At 36.7% G+C, this 22,952-nt stretch overlaps 1 protein-coding gene across 2 annotated transcripts in view; it reads left to right on the plus strand.

The window, feature by feature from the left end:
- Window positions 1-22,952, plus strand: part of LOC145271382 (G-protein coupled receptor dmsr-1-like) — a 544,349-nt gene that overhangs the window by 34,911 nt on the left and 486,486 nt on the right. Inside the window, exon 2 of one of the 2 annotated variants that reach the window (XM_080126923.1) lies at window positions 12,392-12,497. The exons of the other annotated variant lie outside the window; for it this stretch is intronic. The gene's annotated coding sequence lies outside the window, so the exon portion shown is untranslated. The remainder of the gene's footprint in view (window positions 1-12,391; window positions 12,498-22,952) is intronic. 2 annotated transcript variants of the gene reach the window in all.

Consider the following 22,952-nt stretch of genomic DNA (forward strand, 5'->3'; position numbering starts at 1 on the left):
TCTGGTCCCCCCTCGCCAATCTTTCACGAAAAACACCCGTCTAGCTGAATCCACTGTGAAAAATTTCCCCCACTCTATATCTGTGCCTAAATCAAAACGCGGATTCCATGAACAAAGCTTCTTTCTTTGAACTGCACGCCTGTGGAACTCTGTTCCGTCTGCCTGCTTCCCTCCGGACTACAACTTGGTTGTCTTCAAGTCCAATGTTAACATATTCCTAATGAACCGCCCCCTTAAGTAAACATTTCAGCAAATCTCCTCACTAACGTAATGTACTTGCAGTAACCCTTATCACTGAGTGGCTTCCGGGCCTTGATAAGTGGTGATCACTGTGTAAAAAAAAAAAAAAAATCTTTATCTGTGTATGTGAGTTCGTTCCTTATAGTATAAGAAACGATTGAACAGATTTTCTTAAAAATTTACAGAACTTTAGTGTATAAGTCTTGGAGTGATCTTAGTTAAGTTTTGTCTCAAAATAATTACCGATAATCGATAATCGAAACCGTTATTCATTCCCCGACAAAAGGAAGGTGGATCTGTAGATTCACCCTTTTTTTTTACACGGTGATCACCACTTATCAAGGCCCGGAAGCCTTTCAAGGAGAAGGGTTATTGCAAATACATTACGTTAGTGTGGAGATTTGATGAAGTGTTTACTTAAGGGGGCGGTTCATTAGGAATTTGTTAACATTGGACTTGAAGACATCCAAGTTGTAGTCCGGTGGGAAGCAGGCAGACGGAACAGAGTTCCACAGGCGTGCAGTTCTAAGAAAGAAGCTTTGTTCATGGAATCCGCGTTTTGATTTAGGCACAGATATAGAGTGGGGGAAATTTTTCACAGTGGATTCAGCTAGACGGGTATTTTTCGTGAAAGATTGGCGAGGGGGGACCAGAGATTGGAGTTCAGACGAGCACCTGCCATGAAAATAACGATAAAACAAGGATAGGCACGATAAAACAAGGATAGGCAAGACCCTTGTCCATTTCTCTTTTCGCCCGTTCATCTATCCGCACATTTCTCAACGCCTTGGAATTTTTTGAAATTTGGGGACTTTTGCGGCTAAATGAGGGGAGGGGGGAATGATGGACTTAGTCATTGCTTTTTTTGCATAGTTCAGAACTCAAATTTACATATGTTAAAGTCTAAAATTGCACCGTTTGTTCATTTCACCAGGATTTGACGTCCCCTGGGGCTTCTGGGGGCTAAATGAGGGGAGGACAAATGCTGAACTTAGTCATTTTAAATATTTTTTATGGCTTGTTCACTGTGCACTCGCTTCACATGCTTTAATTTATCTATCATCATCAGTAAAGCTATTTTTTCCATGTCGTCGCTTAGAGACAATAATAGAACAACGGGCCGTGAAAATTCTACTGTGGGTAAGTTGAGCGTGTTTTTCCAAATTTATTTTTGCATGACGTAATCTTTAGGTTCAAACTTGGAAGAGAGACTGCAAATACCTTTTTATTTTTCCATTACGCCATATTGCATAAAAAGGTATTTGCAGCTTCTCTTCCAATTTTCGGATTTTAATCATGTCAAATCCCACTTCAATTCCCTTTGACGGATTAATTGTTGCTATTTCTTCTGATGAGTTAAGGGCATAATAGATTCATGATTGATATAATAATTAAGTGATTGATTTCGCGCTACGAAACAGATACTGTCAAGAATTGTATAAGTCAACTGACTTAAAGGAATAAATTATAAGATGGTCAACATCATGATTTTTGTAATATGACATTTTTTTCATTAATTCTCTCTCTCTCTATCTCTCCCTCTCCCTCTCTATATATATATCATAAACCGCTTTATATATATAAGCTTTATATATATATAAGCTTTATATATATAAGCTTTATATATATAAGCTTTATATATAAGCCATATATATTTAAAGGGTGTTACTAAAATTATTCTCCTTGACTCAATGTCTGTCACAATAAAAAACATCGTTTCCGAAACGATCGTACAATTTATTGGCTTTGTTGTGCTCCTTCTTATGAAACGGATTTTTAATTTTGAATTTTAATTTTGAATTATAAATTATCAATCACCTTACCAAATATATATATATATATATGATTCAAATATATATATATACGCTTTATATATAACTAGCGGGGGGTACCCGGCGTTGCCCGGGTGTTTGTAGGTGTGTGTATGGGGGTGGGATAAGTAATAACCCTGAAACGATGTTAAAAGAATCGGAAAAAACAAAACCAAAAAAAAAAAAAAAACGCGAAAAAAACCCCGCTGTGAATAGGGGGGGGGAAGTAAACTAAAGAATAAGCGAAGTAAAAAAAAATAAAGAAACGTTGCCCGCGTAAAAGAAAAAAAAGTTTTGGGCGTGAGGCTGGATTGAACCCGGGAGCCTTGACGCGGAGGTGAAACAAACTCCAACCACTTAACTGTGTAGACCAAGAGTACGAGTAATTGATTATAGTGTTAAAATAAGGCTTATAAAGCGAGTGAAAGGTTTGATTGACAGATAGCCACTAAATGAGGTCATCGCGTGAGCGTTACGAGATTACGTAGCAGTATTTTATTTTTATTTTTTGTTTTACTTCACATTAGCGTTTATTAAATTACGTATTTCGTTTCCTGTCTAGACATCTCTCTCTATCTGTCTCTCTCTCTTTCTCTCTCTCTCTCTCTCTCTCTCTCTGTTTTCGTTTGTGTATCTTTCTCTCTCTCTCTCTCTCTCTCTCTCACACTTCGTCTTCCTTACTCTAAAGACTGTTACTAAAAAAGAAAATGGCGTCTGGCTGGGTTTTTTTTGTAAAAACTTCGATCGTTAATATTTTTTGTAAGCGTATTTTTTTTACTTCACATTTCTGGCCTGTTATTTTTCGTTTAACTATCGTATCTAACTATTTTTAATGTGCTAATAACTTTGGTAACGTTGTCATAGCGTAGAAGTTCATAGTTTAGCTTGTGTGAGGGTTAAATTTTTTTTTACCGATAACATTTTTAAATTTTAAATTCAGACTGCCATTAGAGCTTGCTGACATCAAGCCCTGAACTGGCATCTAAGCTTCAGCTTCTGTCCCATCGACGAAATGTTGCATCCTTCTACCTGTTCTACAAGTATTTTAATGGTGAATGCTCTGACGAACTGCAAGCACTTGTACCCCCACGACGTAAACATCCTCGACAAACCCGACAGGCTGCTTAATCCCACCCCACACTGTAGAGATCCCTAGATGTAAAAGATATTTATACTCCAGTAGTTACTTCCCCAGAACCGCTAGACTCTGGAATTTCCTGCCGGGTCCCTGCTTCCCCAACTGTACTGACGCGCAGAAGTTCAAGTGTAACGTGAACCGACCTCTTGCTGTCCAAATCCCAACATAGTACCCCAGTAGTTGTTGCCCCATGATAGTAGCCCCCTACACCAAAGTGGCAATATTCCTTGTTTTGGGTGAAAATGTAATTAAAAAAAAAAGATGCTGGGCCCAGCTGCTCTATTCGACTTTTTTTTTTACATGGGGGTCACCACTTATCAAGGCCCGAAGGCCACTCAGGGATACGGATTAATTGCGTGTACAGTAATCAATGAGATAGTATTGTAGTAATCATTAGTATTGGGGGTTTTGATAGAGTGTCTTACTTAAGGGGGCAGTTTGTCAGGAGTTTGTTTATGCTGGACTTGAAGACGTCCAAATTGTAGTCAGGTGGGAAACAGGCAAGTGGCAGAGAGTTCCACTGGCGTGCAGTTCTAAGAAAGAAGCTTTGTTCATGGAATCTACGTTTGGATTTAGAAACAGATAAAGAGTGGGGAAAATTATTGACAGTGGTTTCAGCCAGACGGGTGTCTCTCGTGAAAGATTGGCGAGGGGGGGGACGAGGGATTGGAGCTCAGACGAGCACCTGCCATGGAAATAGCGATAAAACAAAGACAGGCTCGCAACGTCTCTTCTATGGGAGAGAGGTTGCAGGGAAGAGAAAAGGGCATCCCCCACTAAGCTATGAAGTCTATTTTGTACTCTTTCATGGCAGGATAGGCTGTTTTTAGCAGCTCCTGCCCAGATATGGCAGCAGTACTCCATCCTTGGACGTACTTGGCTTTTATATAGGTAGAGGATTGCATCACGTGGTGTATTTCTTTTCTCTCGCACACTTTCTAATTTGCATATGCGCGTTTTTCGGCTGCTGCTGCTGCTGCTAATCTCCTCACAAGCCGGTCCAGAATATTTTAAAATCTAACCTATTTATTACGCATTATTTCTCAACTGCATTGTTCGTATCTAACTCTGGCATAAATAATATTTTGTTATTTCCAAGAACAATGACGATGGTTCTATATTCCTAGGGTTTCAATATGTATTCTTTTTTTTTTAAACTTTTCTCACTGGGTTCGATTCTAACCTTTTCCAAATATCATTTTGAAACTTATCTAGTTTGCTCTTTTAATTACTGGGGTCTGTCCCTTTTTACATAACACTAGCCGACTAGATGGTCTGCAACAAAAAAAGAAAACTTGTTTTCATAAAACGGAAATGGAATCATGCCGTCTTTTCTCAGGGCAACAACTTTATCGTTCCAACATATACTAAACGGTAACCGTAACCAGTTTCTCCCTCTGCAGAATCTCGATTAGACAGACGGTCCGTTGGTCCGTCACGCCCCGAAGATTTCAAATAGCGTTGTTGTTGTGTTTGCTGAGTTAATTTTATTGGACGCAGCTTCCCAGTGACTGGTGGCGTGACCACGTGACGCCTGCGTCTTCGGAGAGAGAACGCAAATCGTACGGAAATGAGAAATTGTTCTTCGGTCAACTGATGTTCGCTTGTTTGCTGTTCGATAGTTCAGATCGATTCACACAAATGTGTCTATTTTTGGCTTACCCTTTCTTCCTATGTCCTCCCCTTCCGCCGTCCCTCTCCTCTTTTTCCTCCTCCTTCCACCTTTCTCTTGCTGCCTTTGTTTGCTAGAAAAGCGATGACCTCATCTTGTTCTTCCACGTTCTTTATCCCGCTCTACGTATATTAGACGCATCCTTGACACGATGGATCAAAATCACAAACTATATTTATGCAATGTTTTTCTGAAATTCATAAACACCCAAACGCGCGTGCACACACAAACACACACACACACACACACACACACACACACATATATATCTGTAGAAATATTTTTTTTGTTATATATCAATCCGTTATATAAGAAGCTCAATTCCGTCTGCCTGATTCCCACCGGACTACAACTTGGATGTCTTCAAGTCCAATGTTAACAAATTCCTAATGAACCGCCCCCTTAAGTAAACACTTCATCAAATCTCCACACTAACGTAATGTACTTGCAATAACCCTTATCCCTGAGTGGCTTCCGGGCCTTGATAAGTGGTGATAATTGTGTAAAATATATATATATATATATATATATATATATATATATATATATATATATATAATTACAGAGCAATATATAGAACAAATGAAAAATTTATATTCCAAGATTCATGATGTTGACCATCTTATAGTTTATTCCTTTAGATCAGTTGATTTATACAATTATTGACAGTATCTCTTTCGTAGCGCTGAATCAATCACTTTATTATTATATCAATCAATTAGTGAATCTATTATGCCCTTAACTCATCAGAAGAAATAACAACAATCAATCCGTCAAAAAGAATTAAAACGTAACTGGAGATTGTAAAAATCCAAAAATTGTAAGAGAAGCTGCAAATACCTTTATATTTTTCCATTGCACCATATTGAATATATATATATATATATATATATATATATATATAACTACTTAATTTACTCACATAAAATTAATATACGAAAGTATAGATTTATGCGTAAACTTTAAGTATTTACTTCAAAAGTGCTCAGTACGTAGGTAGAGCTGGTCAGTAAGTTATAAAATGTATATGGCAATTAAGCTACACTGAATATTCCGCGTTTCCTCCACTCTAGGATTCTTATTCCGTGTTTCATCCACTCTAGGATTCTACAGAAGTGTAGCTTAATTGCCATATACATTTTATTACTTACTGACTATATATATATATATATATATATATATATATATATATATATATATATATATATATATATATAACCGGATCTCATTTAACACCGGGACAAATATACTAACACTATTTAATAATTAACAAAAATGTAAATCTATATATATTCCTATAAATGTGAACTTGTCTCTGTGTGTCTGTGTGAATACATTTCCCTACCAAACTACTCTGTCAATTTTCAGTCTACAGACTCGAGATTTGACATAAGGGGTATTGAGATTTGGGAAAATCTTTTTAATCGGCTTTAGGCCAGAAATTTGGCTGTTAAGGGGTCAAAGATACGACCTTTGAAAACTCTACCAAACTCCGCCGCCAATTTTGGGTCTAAACACTTGAAATTTTAGATGTAGGTTACTTCGACATCGATCAAACCTTTTAATTTGATTGGAGCCCAAAATGGGGGTCAAAGTTTTTTTAAAAAATTGACCTCTGCGGTCTCTACTAAACTACTCAGCCAATTTCTGATCTAAATATTTGAAATTTTACAGAATGTGTATTCAGACATAGAGCATGTTTTCTAATTGTTTTCTGGCGAAACATGTGGCTACCAAGTGGTCCAAGTTCAGAACATTTGACCTTTGTTGACTATAGCAAAACTATTCAGCAATTTTGGGTCTAAACATTTTAAATTTTACATAAAGAGTATTCAGACATGAAGCAAGTAAAAACATTGGCTGCCAAGAGGTCAAAATTGAAAATGTTGACCTTTGCACACTCTACCAAACTTTCCCGCCAATTTCGGGTCTAAGCACTTTAAATTTTAGATGTACCTGGACATGAGTCAGACTTTTTAATATATATATATTTATTCAATTTTCACCCTAAACAAGGCACAGTGCCACTTTGAAGCAGGGGGCTACTATCAGGGACTTAATTAGCGGGGTCATTATAAAGGGAGAAGAGTAGAAAGATGTTTGTTAACATTACACTTGAACTTCTGCATATCAGAACAGTTGGGAAAGCAGAATCCCCGAAGGGAGTTCCAAAGACCCGCAGTTCTGGGGAAGAAACTATTGGAGTAAAAGGCTTTCTTGCACCTAGGGATCTCTACTGTAAAGGGATGAGACTTAGTAGCTTGTCGGGTTTGTCGGGGGTAGTTACGTCAGGGAGCTACAAGTGTTTGCAGTTCGTCAGAGCATTCACCATTAAAGTATTTGTAGAACAGGCAGAGGGATGCAACGATGGGACAGAGGCTGAAGCCTAGATGACAGTTCAGGACCTATCAGGTTGGCGACTCTCTTTTGAACCCTGTCCAGGAGTGAGAGACAAGCAGCAGATGCAGCAGCCTAGATGTGACAACAGTACTCCATACATGGGTGAATGGTCGCCTTATAGAGATACAGGATACTATCAGGCGTAAGTAGTTTTCTAGCACGGTAGAGGGAGCCAACCTTCCTTGCAGCAGCCTTGGCAATGCTCTCAATGCATGTATTCCAGTTCATATTCCCTGTAAACGTTAGGCCGAGGAGTTTAAAAGAAGTACTTTCAGGCAATGTGTTTTTGGCCATTGCATATATATATATATATATATATATATATATATATATATATATATATATATATATATATATATATATATATATATATATATATGCACATAAAAATTATGAACAGTTCATAGAGCTGGGAAAAGGCGGGCTGAACAACTAGTATTCTATGAAATAAGAAAATCGAAAATAAAAATAAAAATAATTCGCCCCTAACCATCCTGTAACCACCTTTATGACGAAAAAAAAAAACCAGCAAAACTATAAATACACTAAGCCTCAAAGGAAAATAAAAATAATAAACGATAACTACAACAATCGCTTCTGGTGATAATCGGATGCACCGATAGAAAGCGCTTGAGAAGAATAGGGCTAAACAACAACCTTTGGGCGCCATTTTATATAATAGCCAGGTGAAATAAAAAAAGATCGCTCGGCGAATGGAAAAGATATTCAGAAAAAGAATAATATTTTAAAATACGCTTAAATATGATATTTTAATTTAGTTTCGGTAGAGATGGAGTTTGAAAATATGGAGAAATACAGACAGACAGACAAATAGTCTTTTATATATTAAACTAGCAGGGTGGGTGGGCAATCACCCGTCTTTGCCCAGTCGTAAAATACGCTGTAATATGATATTTTAATTTATTTTCGGTAGAGATGGAGTTTGAAAATATGGAGAAATACAGACAGACAGACATATAGTATTTTATATATTAAACTAGCAGGGTGGGTGGGCGGTCACCCGTCTTTGCCCGGTCGTAAAATACGCTTAAATATGATATTTTAATGTGTCTAGATTTCGTATATATTATTATAGAGTCGTGATTTCGAAAGAAAAAAAATGTATTTGGATGCCATCTGCTAAAATGGAAACCGAAACTGTAGCGTTTAAAGTTGGTGACGTTACTACCACCGTACCAACACGACACACATATGAGCCGATTAAAAATTGAAAATTATAATAAACTGAATGTACCAAATGTTTAACGTTTGTTTTAATTGTGACCCATTTTTGAGCGCTTAAAAACTAGTTTAACCTGCCAAAAACCCATGAAAGAACGAACCGTAAAAAAATTCAATCATTTGAGGCCCCCCTAGCGCCGCTCTGCGAACTTTTAGTCTCGGAGGAGATAGAGTTTGAAGATATGGAGGCAGACTGACAGATAGACATGAGGATAGATATGACAAAGGTCGATGTAAGTTTTTAAACGTGTGGATAGTAAGTTTTAGTTTGATCTGATGTTTGATTTCGATAAGCATTGATTTGAAATGTATTTCATATTTTCACGCATGCGCACACATAAATCTATATTTATATCAATCTGTCTATTGCCTTCACCCCCTCCCAACACACACACTCTCTCTTTCTCTTTCTCTCTCTCTATCTCTGTATCTCTCTCTTTATATATATATATATATATATATATATATATATATATATATATATATATATATATATATATATATACTTCAGAATAACATTATCCAACAATCAACTGGTATGGAAACCTGTGATTATAAGTCTTACAAAATATTATTGATAGTAATATTCTATAAGTACTATCCCATCTAAATAAAAATTGCTCGATATACAATACAGAGCAATTAAATCAATAAATAAATCATGTTCTATAATTATAAAAAAATATTAAATATTTTAAATTATATGTTTATAAAACACATCCACCGGACCTATATATAAAAAAATTTTTTACAGGACTCACTATATAAACAAAAAAAGTTTCTCCAGGAAAATGCCTACTTCGGACTATTACCTTGTGATGTGGATTACTCAAAGTACAGTTTGGATCACTTTACCACACTGCTATCAAAGATATTCATTTTTTTTTGTATATCTCTGTCTTTCCAAATCTCTATCGCTCTCCCTCCCTCACTCGGTGTCAAGAGTAATGTTTTTGGCGCCGCTCTGCAATCTTTCGTCTCGGAGAGTTTAATAATTATAAATTCACATCCAAATTGCATGGTAAAATCCGAATTGCTCTACCTTGTATATCGAACAATTCTTATTTAGGTGGGATGGCACTTACAGAATATTACTGCCAATAATAACTTGTAAAACTTATAATCACAGGTTCCATACCAGTAGATTATTTAGATAATTTTATTCTGAAGTATATATATATATATATATATATATATATATATATATATATATATATATATATATATGTGTGTGTGTTTTGAAAAAAATAGAAAAACCGAATGAAATTATTAAAATAATCAACGTTTCGTCCTTATTTCAGAGGACATCTTCAGGATATTGAAGTAAAAATGCAAGAAAAGAAAAAGTCATAGATCATACGAAAAAGAGAACAGTTTTTGAATCCTACCCATGTCGGGAAGGACAAACATATGTGTGCGTATGGGAAGGTTGGGTTGTTCGATGTCTATATATACACTTTTAAAAATGCGTTAAAATAAATATGTACATTTTTTTTTCTTCTGTAAACTTATTCATTTTGTTGAAATATTTAAGGAAAAACGGTTTAGCCAGGAGCTGTTTTGATATTTTGTTCTTTGATTATTATTTTCCCTATGCTAGGGGTTAAATGGTAGAAGCCTTTTTTTTTGCGTATTAGTATTAGTATTTAATATTAGTGCTGATTCTAAAAGTCTTCTTTTAGCTCTATCTATCACGCATTTAATAATTTTCGCATGATCTAAATTAAATGAGTGATCGTGTTCTGCACAATGGCAAAAGAACGAAACGTTGATTATTTTAATAATTTCATTCGGTTTTTCTATTTTTTTTTCAAAACATAACGTCAACCACCGCTGGTATTTTTATTTTTACTTTTTATACATACACACACACACACACACACACACGCGCGCGCGCGCACGCACACACACACACACATACGCACACGCACACACACACACATTTATATACTAGCTGGACGTCCGTCATTGCCCGGTAGTACAATACGTTTAAACATGATATTTTAATTTATGTTGATTGCGTATTTATATGTTGAAGAACAACCATGTGACAGTCAAGACGAAAGTTCGTGTGTAGGAATCGTATGTGTTACGTGTCCTTCTTTATGGGGCTGAGACATGGTCTGCATATCGTCCTTAAGGGTCCAGGATTAGTGCCTTTCATACAAGATCTCTCTGATCAATCAACTGCGTGTCCTGGAAGGACAGAATGACAAGTGAAGAGCTCTTCAGACGGACAGCTTCGGGTGAACTTTCCTCGAGACTTAAGTTTATGAGACTTCGGTGTAAACCGAATGTCATGTGAACGCCTTCCTCACAATGTATTACCTGGTGAAAAGGGGGTATTAAACCTGTTGGTCGTCCGCGTCTCAGATTCACGGATGTGCTAATGTGGCACTTTATCTCAGTGCAACGATTGCTAACATACTCTTCAGCATATATATCTATCTTCATAAAGTTGGGTATCTGTATATAAATATACAGAAATAAATAGCAGACCGCCCGGCTTTGCCCGGTCGTAAGATATGCTTAAATATTATATTTTAATTTCTTATTTATCATAAAGAGGTGGCTAGTTACTTTTATTGCATCCTAAAACCAAGCTTCTATCATCAACGCTCTTTTAGACTGTAATATAAACCATGAATAAAGTCGATGTAATTTTTCTAAGTATTGGAAAACGTAAGAAAGTTAGGTATGTGGCACTTTATCTCAGTGTCACGGTTGCTAACACACTCTTCAGCATGGCTTGGTGGTGATTTGGCCACAACATTCTCCCTTCGCTTCTAAAGGGACCCTCCTCTTGATCATATCAGCCCTGCCCCCCCAACTCTGCTGACTCCGAGTCCCTGACTCAACTGAAACTAGCTCCTATATTGAGAATTCATTTTTGCTATGACGTCAATATGCATGGCTCTACACGTGATCGACTCACGTGGCTTAAACATACATTTCCAAAACACACTTCTGCAACAAAGAATTCTCACTCACCTATTTTTCAATATATTTCATTTCTATTGTTCGTTCTCCTCTAGCTGACCTTATTGTAATTCAATTTCCATAAAAGAATGGAGAATTAAATTCTTGGGTTTGTATTACTGTACACATAGATTCGAAAAAGTTGTCAATAAACAAATATATAACAAATAAATGTTATCAAAGCCAAGATAAGTTACTTTTCTACCTAACTGGATATTTTTTTAGTGTTTTTATTTAATGTAACATGTTTATTCAGCTCGAAAAACATACAGTGTTTATTGTATATATTGGAAAATTTTAAATGGCGCCCGACTCTGTTTGACACAGTAAGTTTTGGAAAAAGGGTTAAAAATTAAAAAATATGCAAAATACTGTTAAAAATCCACCGAATATATGTCAACCTATGTCACGGTAACATATATTGAGCGAGTTTCTAACAGTATTTTGTCTAGTTTTTTTTATAACTCCTTTTCACAAACCTTACCGTGTCAAAGAGAGAGTCGGGCGCCATTTTAAATTTTCAAATACATCGGTAAACACTGTATCTCCGTGCCACGGTTGCTAACACACTCTTCAGCATGGCCGGGTAGTCATAAGCGCAGAGATACACAGAAAGGCAACCCCAGAATTCCCTTTCCTTGATCGGCCTCTTTTTTTTCGTCCGGACAACATGGGTTAAGCACGCACATTTCTGTCTCCGTAAACGAGAGGGGACACCCTCTCCCCCTCAACATTAGTTAAGTATATCATACTTAGTTTAATAATTGTAGGATATGTAAATTGTAAAGTATTGTAATATATATTGTATACATAATATAAATAAAATAGTTAATAATGTTTCATATATATTACGATTGTGTCGTATTGTGTGTTTTCTTGTGTCTGCCATAAATGTCTCCATTAAACAAGGAAGCGGTTCGGAGAACGAAGAAGGAAGATCCCAATCAGAATGCCACAAGGGTGAAGAAGTCATCTTGGGAGAATAAAGGAGCCACACCCACATCCAACATCTCAGGTATGATTTTCTTCTTACATACCCTAATGACTGGCTCATCCTCACATCTTCACGGGACCGTTTCTAAGACATTTAATGTAACACGTGAAGCCGGTCACACGCCAGTGACCGGCTGATCGTGTTATAAATGTTGCCTTTAGACGAAAGATTGACTCTTAAAAATAGTGCACGGCATAACCAAAAATAATAACCACCGACATCTCGACCCGTTTTTGTTGATGTTTCCATGTGCTTATCTGCGGATATCGTGTATTCCCCTGGGGAGCTGGTTGCGTTCCCAGAACGTTTATCAACCAATGAACTCTCCCCGGGAAAGCGATAGTACCATACTAAAGCGAGATCTCAGGTATTTCGGTGTGGAATGTAAGCAATGGACAGCACTATCCCGGGATTGGGATGCTTGGCGAACCAAAATTTATGACGGGGAAAAGAGAGATGAGACGGGAAACCTCAAAATACTGAAAATACGTCGATCCAAGACGCCATAGGTTTGAACTCTATAGCATTGTCAGTCACGAAAGACGCTTGCAAAGCGAGAAGATATATATCTATCTATATATCTATAAAAGTGAAAGTGTCTGTGTGTCTGTCTGTCTGTCTGTGTGTCTGTGTGTCTGTCTACATTTCCCTACGCAATAACTCTGTCAATTTTTAGTCTATAGACTCGAAATTTGAAATACCGGGTACTGAGATTTGGGAAAATCGATGTGACGGGTGTCAGCCAGAAATTTGGCTGTTAAGGGGTCAAATTTCAACGATTTGACCTTTAAGAACTCTACCAAACTCCTCCGACAATTTTGGGTCTAGACACTTGAAATTTTAGATATAGGTTCCTTGAACCTGGATCTAACTTAATAAAGTGATTTGAGCCCGAAACTATAAATTTTAAGGGGTCATAATTAGGGGTCAAAGTTTTAAAAAATTAACCATTTTTTTTTGTTTTTTTGCTTTTTTTGCACAGCATACACCTCCAAACACCCGAGCAACGCCGGGCACCCGTGCTAGTATATCTATAAAAGTGAAAGTGTCTGTGTGTCTGTGTGTCTGTCTGTGTACATTTCCCTACGCAATAACTCTGTCAGTTTTCAGTCTACAGACTTGAAATTTGATATACAGGGTACTGAGATTTGGGAAAATCTTTGTAATCGGTTTCGGCCATAATTTTGGCTGTTAAGGGGTCAAATTTCAACGATTTGACATTTGAGAACTCTACCAAACTTCTCCGACAATTTTGGGTGTAAACACTTGAAATTTTAGATATAGGTTTCCTTGGACATGGATCTAACTTAATAACTTGTCCAAAGCAATAAATGTTAAGGGGTCATAATTGGGTTCAAAGTTAAAAAATTTGACGACTGCATTTGACGATTTGCTCAACATACACCTCCAAACACCTGGGAAACGCCGGGCTGAAATTCTAGTATATATATATATATATATATATGTATATATATATATATATATATATATATATATATATATATATATTGCATAACAGTTTTGCAAAATCTATATTAAGCTAGACATTTTTATTTTATTTTTTAAGTCTATATTTCCGTGTATCATCAAAAGAAAACGTCTATCGGAAAACCTATTAAAATGTCACACACGTAATCATAAAAATTTGCAGTCCTTTCTGATAATAATAACTGCGATGAAAACAAAAAATAAGAAAACAAAATAGAGAGGGAGATAGTAGAGGGGTCGGCAACCTCCGGCCCGCAGACCAAATCAGGCCCTCGAGTGAATTTAGTTTGGCCCACCACTTTCCTTAGGTCGTATAATAAATATAACGAATCACGAAAAAAGACTGAGTATATTTAATTCTTACTTGAGAACGTGTTTTACTTTCGATTTTTGTATATCAACATTTAAACTAGATGTAACCGTGACTCGCTGGGGTACAACCACTATCATTATTCTACTTTGAAATATTTATTTGCACAAAATACATAATGAAAAAAATTAGGCACAAGGCCATTCAAAAGTGGATGGTGATACTGGGTGTCGTTGGTCATCCTTCGTCTGAAATACTTAAAGTTGTCTATCCTACTCTTAACTAGAAATATTTCAGTCGCCACAATACCGCATTCACTTCAGGGACTGTTCTACTCAAAATAAACCCAAATTTGAGAAAGTTGTATTAAATTATTTGCAGTAATAACATCTTATTTCAATTGTGACAATTTTTTAAAGATAATTTTTGCGCAAGTAAAAATATTAGTTTTATTTGGATCCAACGGACTACTGTTCTCATCTTGAGTGTTATTTTCATGAGGTTTCGGTCGATGTAACCTCCGACCTTCTTCCGGTGTATCTTATCAAACAGAGGAAATTGGACGGAATTTCGAGTGGAACCCTTTATTTACTTCACGAAAATAGCATACTCTTGTTCCGTCAGCCATAACTGGATAGAGGTCATGAGTAATTCGCAATCGTATTTTTCGGTTGCCCACACTAAGGATTGAACCTTCAAAAGAATGTCACTTTTTAAAATTGATTTTTCCAAGTACTCTAACCACTGCGCCCTTGGCGGACAATTCTTGTGCGGATTTTAAAAGCCTTAAACTTATTTTATATCTAAAACTTAAATGTAAAAATTGTTCAGAGATCGATTTTTTTTTTAAAATATATCGTTTTAGTCAAAAACAATATAATGTACTTCATTGTCATGTCGAAAATAGTAATATATTCAAAACTTACGAAAATTCATCGAGTCGAACAACTGCTATTGTGTTTTAAAAAAAGTCCATCGCTATCGCCTTAAAAAAATCCGCCATTAAAAAGTCAAAAAGGGAGATAACTATGTCCCCTATATTCGCATCTTTATACTGTTCACATCTAGGGAAAATGCAATTTTCCCCCAATTTGCCGTGAAATGTACTACAAGCTCTTATGCCCCCTCTCGGCGTAAATACCCACGACGAACCCGACAAGCAGCTAAATCCCACCCCTTCACAGTAGAGATCTCTAGATGGAAGAAAGCCTTGTACTCTTCTAGTTTCTTCCCCAGAACTGCAAGACTTTGGAATTCCCTTACGAGTTCCTGCTTCCCCAACTTTACTGACATGCAGAAGTTACAGTGTAATGTGAACAGACATCTTGCTGCTCAACTCCCAAAAGGCAGGCTCGAACCCTATCTCTGAATACACTTTATGTAAAATTTCAAATATTTAGACCAGAAATTGTCTGAGTAATTTGGAAGAGACCGCAGAGGTCAATTTTTTAAAAACTTTGACCCCTATTATGACCCATTAAAATTTATTGTTTTGGGCTCAAATCAAGTTATTAAGTTAGATTCATGTCCAAGGAACCTATATCTAAAATTTGAAGTGCGTAGACTCAAAATTGTCGGGGGAGTTTGGTAGAGTTCTCAATGGTCAAATCGTTGAACTTTGACCCCTTAATCGCCAAATTTCTGGCCAAAAACCAATCACATCGATTTTCCCAAATCTCAGTAACCTGTATATCAAATTTCGAGGCTGTAGATAGAGTTATTGCGTAGGGTAACGTACACACACAGACACACAGATACACACACAGACAGACAGACACTTTCACTTTTATAGATATATAGATTGTGTTCACTCATCGTTATTAATTCTAAGAAATGTGTCTTCTCTTTTGTGCTATAATTTTTTTTGTAGCACATGATAAGGTAAAGCCGTAACAAGTATGGCATCGAGAGGCCGTACCAGAAACTACTGTATGGTCCAGAATCCATTCACCAAATGGCAATACAACAGCCCCGGTACTTTGCACCTGCTGATAGGACAGCCTCCTTAGTGGTTAATCCAAGGTTCGGGTCTCTGACTATCAGACGGGTAACGTCAGCCCAGATAAAACGTTGAGCTCCAGCACTCTTACTAGTGACATGACCACAAGGATAGACATAGAAACAGAAATTTTCCGACATCTCAGGCTACTCTTTATAAAGTACTTCAAAATACCACATGTCAACAATAAGTAGGAAACAGCATCATTAGCAAACTATTTTAGGGAATTAAGGAGAAACGAAATTTGAAATACCGGGTACTGAGATTTGGGATTTCCTCTCTCTAATATATGTGTAAAAGAACTGATAACTCTTCCCCCTCTCTAACATATATGTTAAAAAAAGAAACATCTAAAGAACTGCAAAATGTACAAATGCCTCTCTCTTATCTCCCCCTCTCATCGTGCTGCACTTAATTTCTTGTTCTCTTTCAGTGGAGGAGAAATCCTTCACGACTGAGACATTGCCAGGGCCGCTGCAAGAAAGGTAGGCTCTCTCTACCGTGCTAGAAAACTACTAACACCCGAAAGTATCCTGTACCTCTATAAGGCCACCATTCGCCCATGTATGGAGTATTGCTGCCACATCTGGGCTGGTGCATCTGCTACTAGTCTCTCGCTCCTTGACAAGGTTCAAAAGAGAGTCGCAAATCTGATAGGCCCTGAACTGGCATCTAATCTTCAGCCTCTGTCCCATCGACGAAACGTTGCATCCTGTTCTACAAGTATTTTAGTGGTGAATGCTCTGATGAACTGCAATCACTTGTGCCCCCACGACGCGAGCACCCTCGACAAACCCGACAGGCTACTAGATCCCACCCCCACACTGTAGAGGTCCCTAGATGTAAAAGATCTTTTTACTCCAATAGTTTCTTCCCCAGAACCGCAAGACTCTGGAATTCCATTCCAGGTCCCTGCTTCCCCAACAGTACTGACGTGCAGAAGTTCAAGTGTAACGTGAACCGACACCTTGCTGCCCAAATCCCTACATAGTACCCCAGTAGTTGTTGCCCCTGATAGTAGCCCCCTACACCAAAGTGGCAATTTGCCTTGTTTGGGGTGAAAATGTAATTAAAAAAAAAAAAAAAATTATTTTTGTTCCTTTTCTCCACGTTAAAAAACGACCTTGGTGTCTAACTCTGTCCCGTGGGGAGGCATAGTAAATAGGTACATGACCTCTCAAAACGCCAAAACTAGACTGATCGAATATTGGCCGAGTTCCCGCCGCCTCTTGTGGAAAAGGCTTGCTCCCAGTCCCGGACCTGTACCAAGACGGTGATTGAGGCTTAAGGCAGCTACATATAATAGATGTCAGCTCTACTACATAATCGGTTAAATATGCTAAGACCGTTTTTTTTAGGGGGGGGTTACATAAACATAACCACTTATGAAGGCCAAGAGGCCACTCGAGGATAACGGTTAAAGAGTGCACAGTAGAAATTGGATAATATAGTAATCGTTAGTAATGGAAATTCAGTAAATTTGTTAACAAGTGGAACGGCTCATCAAGAACGTGTTTACGTTAGACTTGAAGACAACTAGTTTGGTAATACGTTGAGAATATCACCAACATGACATCCAGAAATACCAAAACTAGCCTGATCACTGCCGTTCATCGAATATTGGCCGAGTTCCCGCCGCCTCTTATGGAAAAGGCATGCTCACAGTCCTGGACCTGTACCGAGGCGGTGATTGAGGCTGAAGGCGGCTACATTGAATAGATGTCCGCTCTACTACATAATCAAGTTACCTAAATTGATTTATTTTTAAAATGTACCCGATATATTTCTCTCTACAATATGAACACCCGGCTATACAACAAGCATTGTGCCACTTTCAGACATGATAAAAGGCTCCTATCGCTCTTGGGATTCGTACACAACTGGCCAACTAGTAGATATTCTCCAACATAAAAAGAAATCCGGTTTTCATCAAACAGAAATGGAATCATGGCGTCTTTTCTGGGTCCGAAATTTTATCGTGCCACTCTGTACTGCTTTCGTGTTGGTTGTCTCTGATGAAGCAGTATTAAATCTTTATATATTTATAGCGCACTAACAGGCCACCCGGTATTGCCTGGTCGTAAAATACGTTTAAATATGATATTTTGATTAATGCAGATTTCGTATTTATTATTATATTATTTATATTGTACCCAATATATAGTAATGATTGAAAAACTTAAACAAAAATGACTTGTACGCCACCACCGAGAATCGAAACCGAAACACTTAGCTTACCATTTACTTTTTCCTTTGACGTTAACGCCTGAGGTATGGAGACATATTTGCTGCGAGGCTAAAAATTAAAACATGAACCAATAGCTATTACGTTACGCATGCATATTCATAATATCGTCAATTGACCTTCATCTGACAAATTCCATTATTTTTAAATTTTCACACTTTTGCAACGATGTTCCCGGCTAAAACCCAAATACAAAGTTTCGCATGGTTTCGAATACCCTATATATTAAGTTTTGTCTGTAGACAAAAAACAGACGGAAGAGTTTGGTAGGATTTTTTTTTTAAACAGAAGTATATAAGCATACATAAATATATATAGAAAGAGATTTGTATTTACTCTTTTAACGCAAATATTACGCAAGTATAAATCATGTAGAATATCTGCATGAATATAATTACACGTAATAGTTAACTAGAGATGATCATTCTATGAGAAACCGAAAAAAAAAATTAATAGGGAATTAATGAAAATGAATGTTTAAAAGAATATGCAAATTATCTAGATGCAATTCAACGAGCCATAAAGTTGTATTTCTTTTTAAATAGATAAAAGATAGGGTTTTTAATATGAATTTTTTTTTTTTAAAGAAGTATAGTTTTAAAAATAACGGTTCTATTTTGGTTTTCTCTTCATATGTATATATGGATATGGGGGTTCCTTTAGTCTTTGACAGACTATGGATACCCACAAAGAGATGCCTGCGCGTGATTTTTTTTTTTTTTGTGTGGCAGGAGGTGCGCAATCTCCAACCGCGCATCTCTCTCTCTCTCTCTCTCTCTCTCTCTCTCTATATATATATATATATATATATATATATATATACATAGGCGTCACCACTTATCAAGGCCGATAGGCCACTCAAGGATAAGGGTTAAAGAGTGTAGAGTAGTCAAAAGGACAATATAGTAATCGATAGTAATGGAAGTTCGGTAAATTTGTTAACTTAAGAAACTTGTTCACGTTGGACTTGAAGACAACCATATTGTAGAATTTTTTTTTTTACATAGGCATCACCACATTATCAAGGCCAAGAGGCCACTCAAGGATAAGGGTTAAAGAGTGTACAGTAGAAATTGGACATTATAGTAATCATTAGTAATGAAAATTTGGTAAAGTTGATAACTTATATGGAACGGCTCATCAAGAACTTATTTACGTTAGACTTGAAGACAACCATATTGTAGTCAGCCGGAAAGCAGGAAAACGGAAGACAATTCCACAGGCGTGCAGTTCTAAGAAAGAAGCTTTGTTCATGGAATCTACGTTTAGGTTTAGGTACAGATAAAGAGTGGGGAAAATTATTGATGTTTTCAGCTAGTCTCGTGTTTCTTGTGAAAGTTTGGCGAGGGGGGGCCATAGATTGAAGCTCAGTCAAACACTTTCCATGAAAATAACGATAAAGCAGAGACAAACTCGCAACATCTCTTCTGTGAGATAGAGGTTGCAGCGAAGAGAAAAAAATATATATATAGTTTAATGGAGATAGTAATTAATAAAAACTGAAGAAAATGCTCAATACTGTTGTAGAGCAAATATGCATGTTATTTTTTATTACCGTATCTTTCTGTTAAGTTACATTATTGTTTCGGCTACTCGGCCGTTTCCTCAGACTTGACGCTACAGACGGCCAAAAAAACAGCCGAGTAGCCGAAACAATAATGTAACTTAACAGAAAGAAATGGTAATAAAAAATAATACGTATATATATATATATATATATATATATATATATATATATATATATATATATATATATATATATATTACAACAGTATGTTCCTGTCAAAAGACCATCCCATTTGGTTGTCGAGTAAGCTTAAAATTTGAATGCATTTCTTGAACGAAGACAATGCTAATTTTAAAATTACACAAGAGAAATGTAAATTGAGAGATACGTGTACAAAAAGTTGTATAATTGACGGAAGTTCCAAATAACACGTAAGACAGAAGGGGAAACGTATTTAAGCCAGCATATAAACACGAACGAAGTTGTCGAAGCGTGGGGATTAAAGAACACCTAATAACATGACGTCATCAGATACGTAATACATTTTAAGGAGTGCGCAAGAGTAAACAGTTTGAAAAAAAATTACACTATATAATATTTATCTCTCTCAATATCTGTTGGTGTAGAAAAACTGTGTGTGACTTTTATGGATTTTTTTTACGTAGAAGTCACCACTTATCAAGGCCCAGAGGCCACTCGAGGATAAGAGTTATTGGGCGTACAGAAGTCAATGGGATAATATCTTAGTGATTGTTAGTAGTGGAAATTTTGTAAATTAGATTACTGAAGGGGACAGTTCATCAAGAATTTGTTTGTGTTGGACTTGAAGACAACCAAATTGTAGTCAGCTGGAAAGCAGGCAAACGGAAGAGAGTTCCACAGGTGTGCAGTTCTAAGAAAGAAGCTTTGTTCATGGAATCTACGTTTAGGTTTGGCGCAGATAAGCAGTGGGGGAAATTACTGCTAGCCGAGTGTTTTTCGTGAAAGTCTGGCGAGGGGAATCCTAGATAAGAGCTCAACAGCACTTGCCATGAAAATAACGATACAACAGAGACGTTTTGGGTGAAAAATGATTAGAATAGAACTCGAATTTTATTTATTTCAATGATGTTGTTGAGCGTTGCACATTTGGCATAACGGTACGAGAGATTAAGGTACAATCCTTCGTCGAGCCATAGCAAAGATTTAAAAATACAGCACTTGGTATCTTTCTCTTGATTAACACTACCTTTTAGGGTCAATGAGAAGTAATTTCAGTCATCTTCGAAAAGGGAAGCCTTTTGTTTATTACCTACGATTCCAGGAACGCAGTGAACTTATCCATTGTAGTTAGGAACGCAAATTAGAGTGACTTATATAAAAAAAATGCGTTAAACAGAAAGCTGTGTTGGTTTAATTTGGGTCAGAGCAGAAATAATAGAACAATGGAATTAAAGAATGTCCACAGAGAAACCAGGACATGTGTTGCAAGCATGTGCATGGAATCCACATATCTGGTCCACGTGTTGACGTCACAAAGAAGTATAGATATACGTTAAAAATGTTATGTGACTTGTGCATTCAAAAGGAATATTTAGAAGTAGGTTAATAGTCACTAAATGGACAATAGTTTTTATTTGTATAAAATTAAATGAAATTCTCTCATGGGCAAACTGAAAAAAGAAAAAACATATTCCGTTCATTTTTTTCTACTAAAGCTATAAAATTCTCGCTTCAGCTAGGCCATTTTATAATATAACTTGCATCTTTTTTTTCAGAATTTATTAGACGAGGTTTGATAATAATATTTCTTTTGCTACTATTCTCGTCTTGGTAGCAACGGATCAATGATTTGATTAATAACATAACTATATGACAGTCTTCTGGAGGTTGAAGGTTCAAACCTTTTTACAGACGGTAATAACTAAGAATAACTTAACAATTAATTAACACTTCTACTCTGTTATGGCTGACGGAACAAGAACAGTGTGCTACTGTGGATCAAATAAACGTTTCAGTTTGAAATTCCGTATGGATGTCAAAGTTCTACATAAAGATTTGCATGTTCGAAAATATACACGTGGAGAAGACCGGAAATTAAATCGGTAGACAAGTTGTGAAAATAACAACCAAGATAAGAATAGTAGTCCGAATAATCCAAGCATTACACCACGCTTCTTTCCTGAAAAAATAAAAGGATCAGAATACGAGATATCCCGGGGGAATCAGGGAAGGGTTAAAATAAAATATGTATTAGATACATTTAAAGCCAACACAATGCATTATTACAAAAGAAACAGATATTTATTTTAGTAAAATAAATACGTATTAGATACGTTTGAAGTAAAAACGACACATTATTACAAAACTAGCGGGGGTACCCGGCGTTGCCCCAGTGTTTGTGTCCGGGACGGGGGGGGAGTTTTAAAAAATGTTATGGTAGGTAAGTAGGAAGGATCAACCCCGGAGGCATGAGTAAAAGTAGGAAAATAAAGTGTAAAAAAAAAACAAAAAAAAAACATCTGCAACGTTAATAGTTCGGCCACCAAGAAAAGTCCATTCCAGTTGTTTAGGAAAAAAACAAAAAAAAGCGACTACGGTAGGTCGGCGCGAACGTGAAAATATAATGTGAATTGTCCAGCACGCTAACCACTACGCCACAGAGCACTGCAGCTTAGTTTAGTGATTTTAAATAACTTCACATGAAAGAACTACGAAGCCAAACCGGTGTTCTCTTCTCAACTGTTCCTTGTGAACGATCCCCAAACGGTGTTAAGTGGTGGCAGGGGGAGGAGGAATTTATTAGAGAGAAAATATTTTACCACTTCCATTGATCTTAACCGATTTTGGCCGTGACTTCTCAGCAGAAAAAGTATAGAAATCTAAGATTATCGAGGAATTTGAGAAATAATAAGCCTATAACACACCTCAGATATTGTTCTGCCGTT

The sequence above is a fragment of the Euprymna scolopes genome, chromosome 46 (assembly GCF_053919585.1).
Source record: "Euprymna scolopes isolate OS-2025 chromosome 46, ASM5391958v1, whole genome shotgun sequence".
NCBI classification, from domain to species: Eukaryota; Metazoa; Mollusca; class Cephalopoda; order Sepiida; family Sepiolidae; genus Euprymna; species Euprymna scolopes.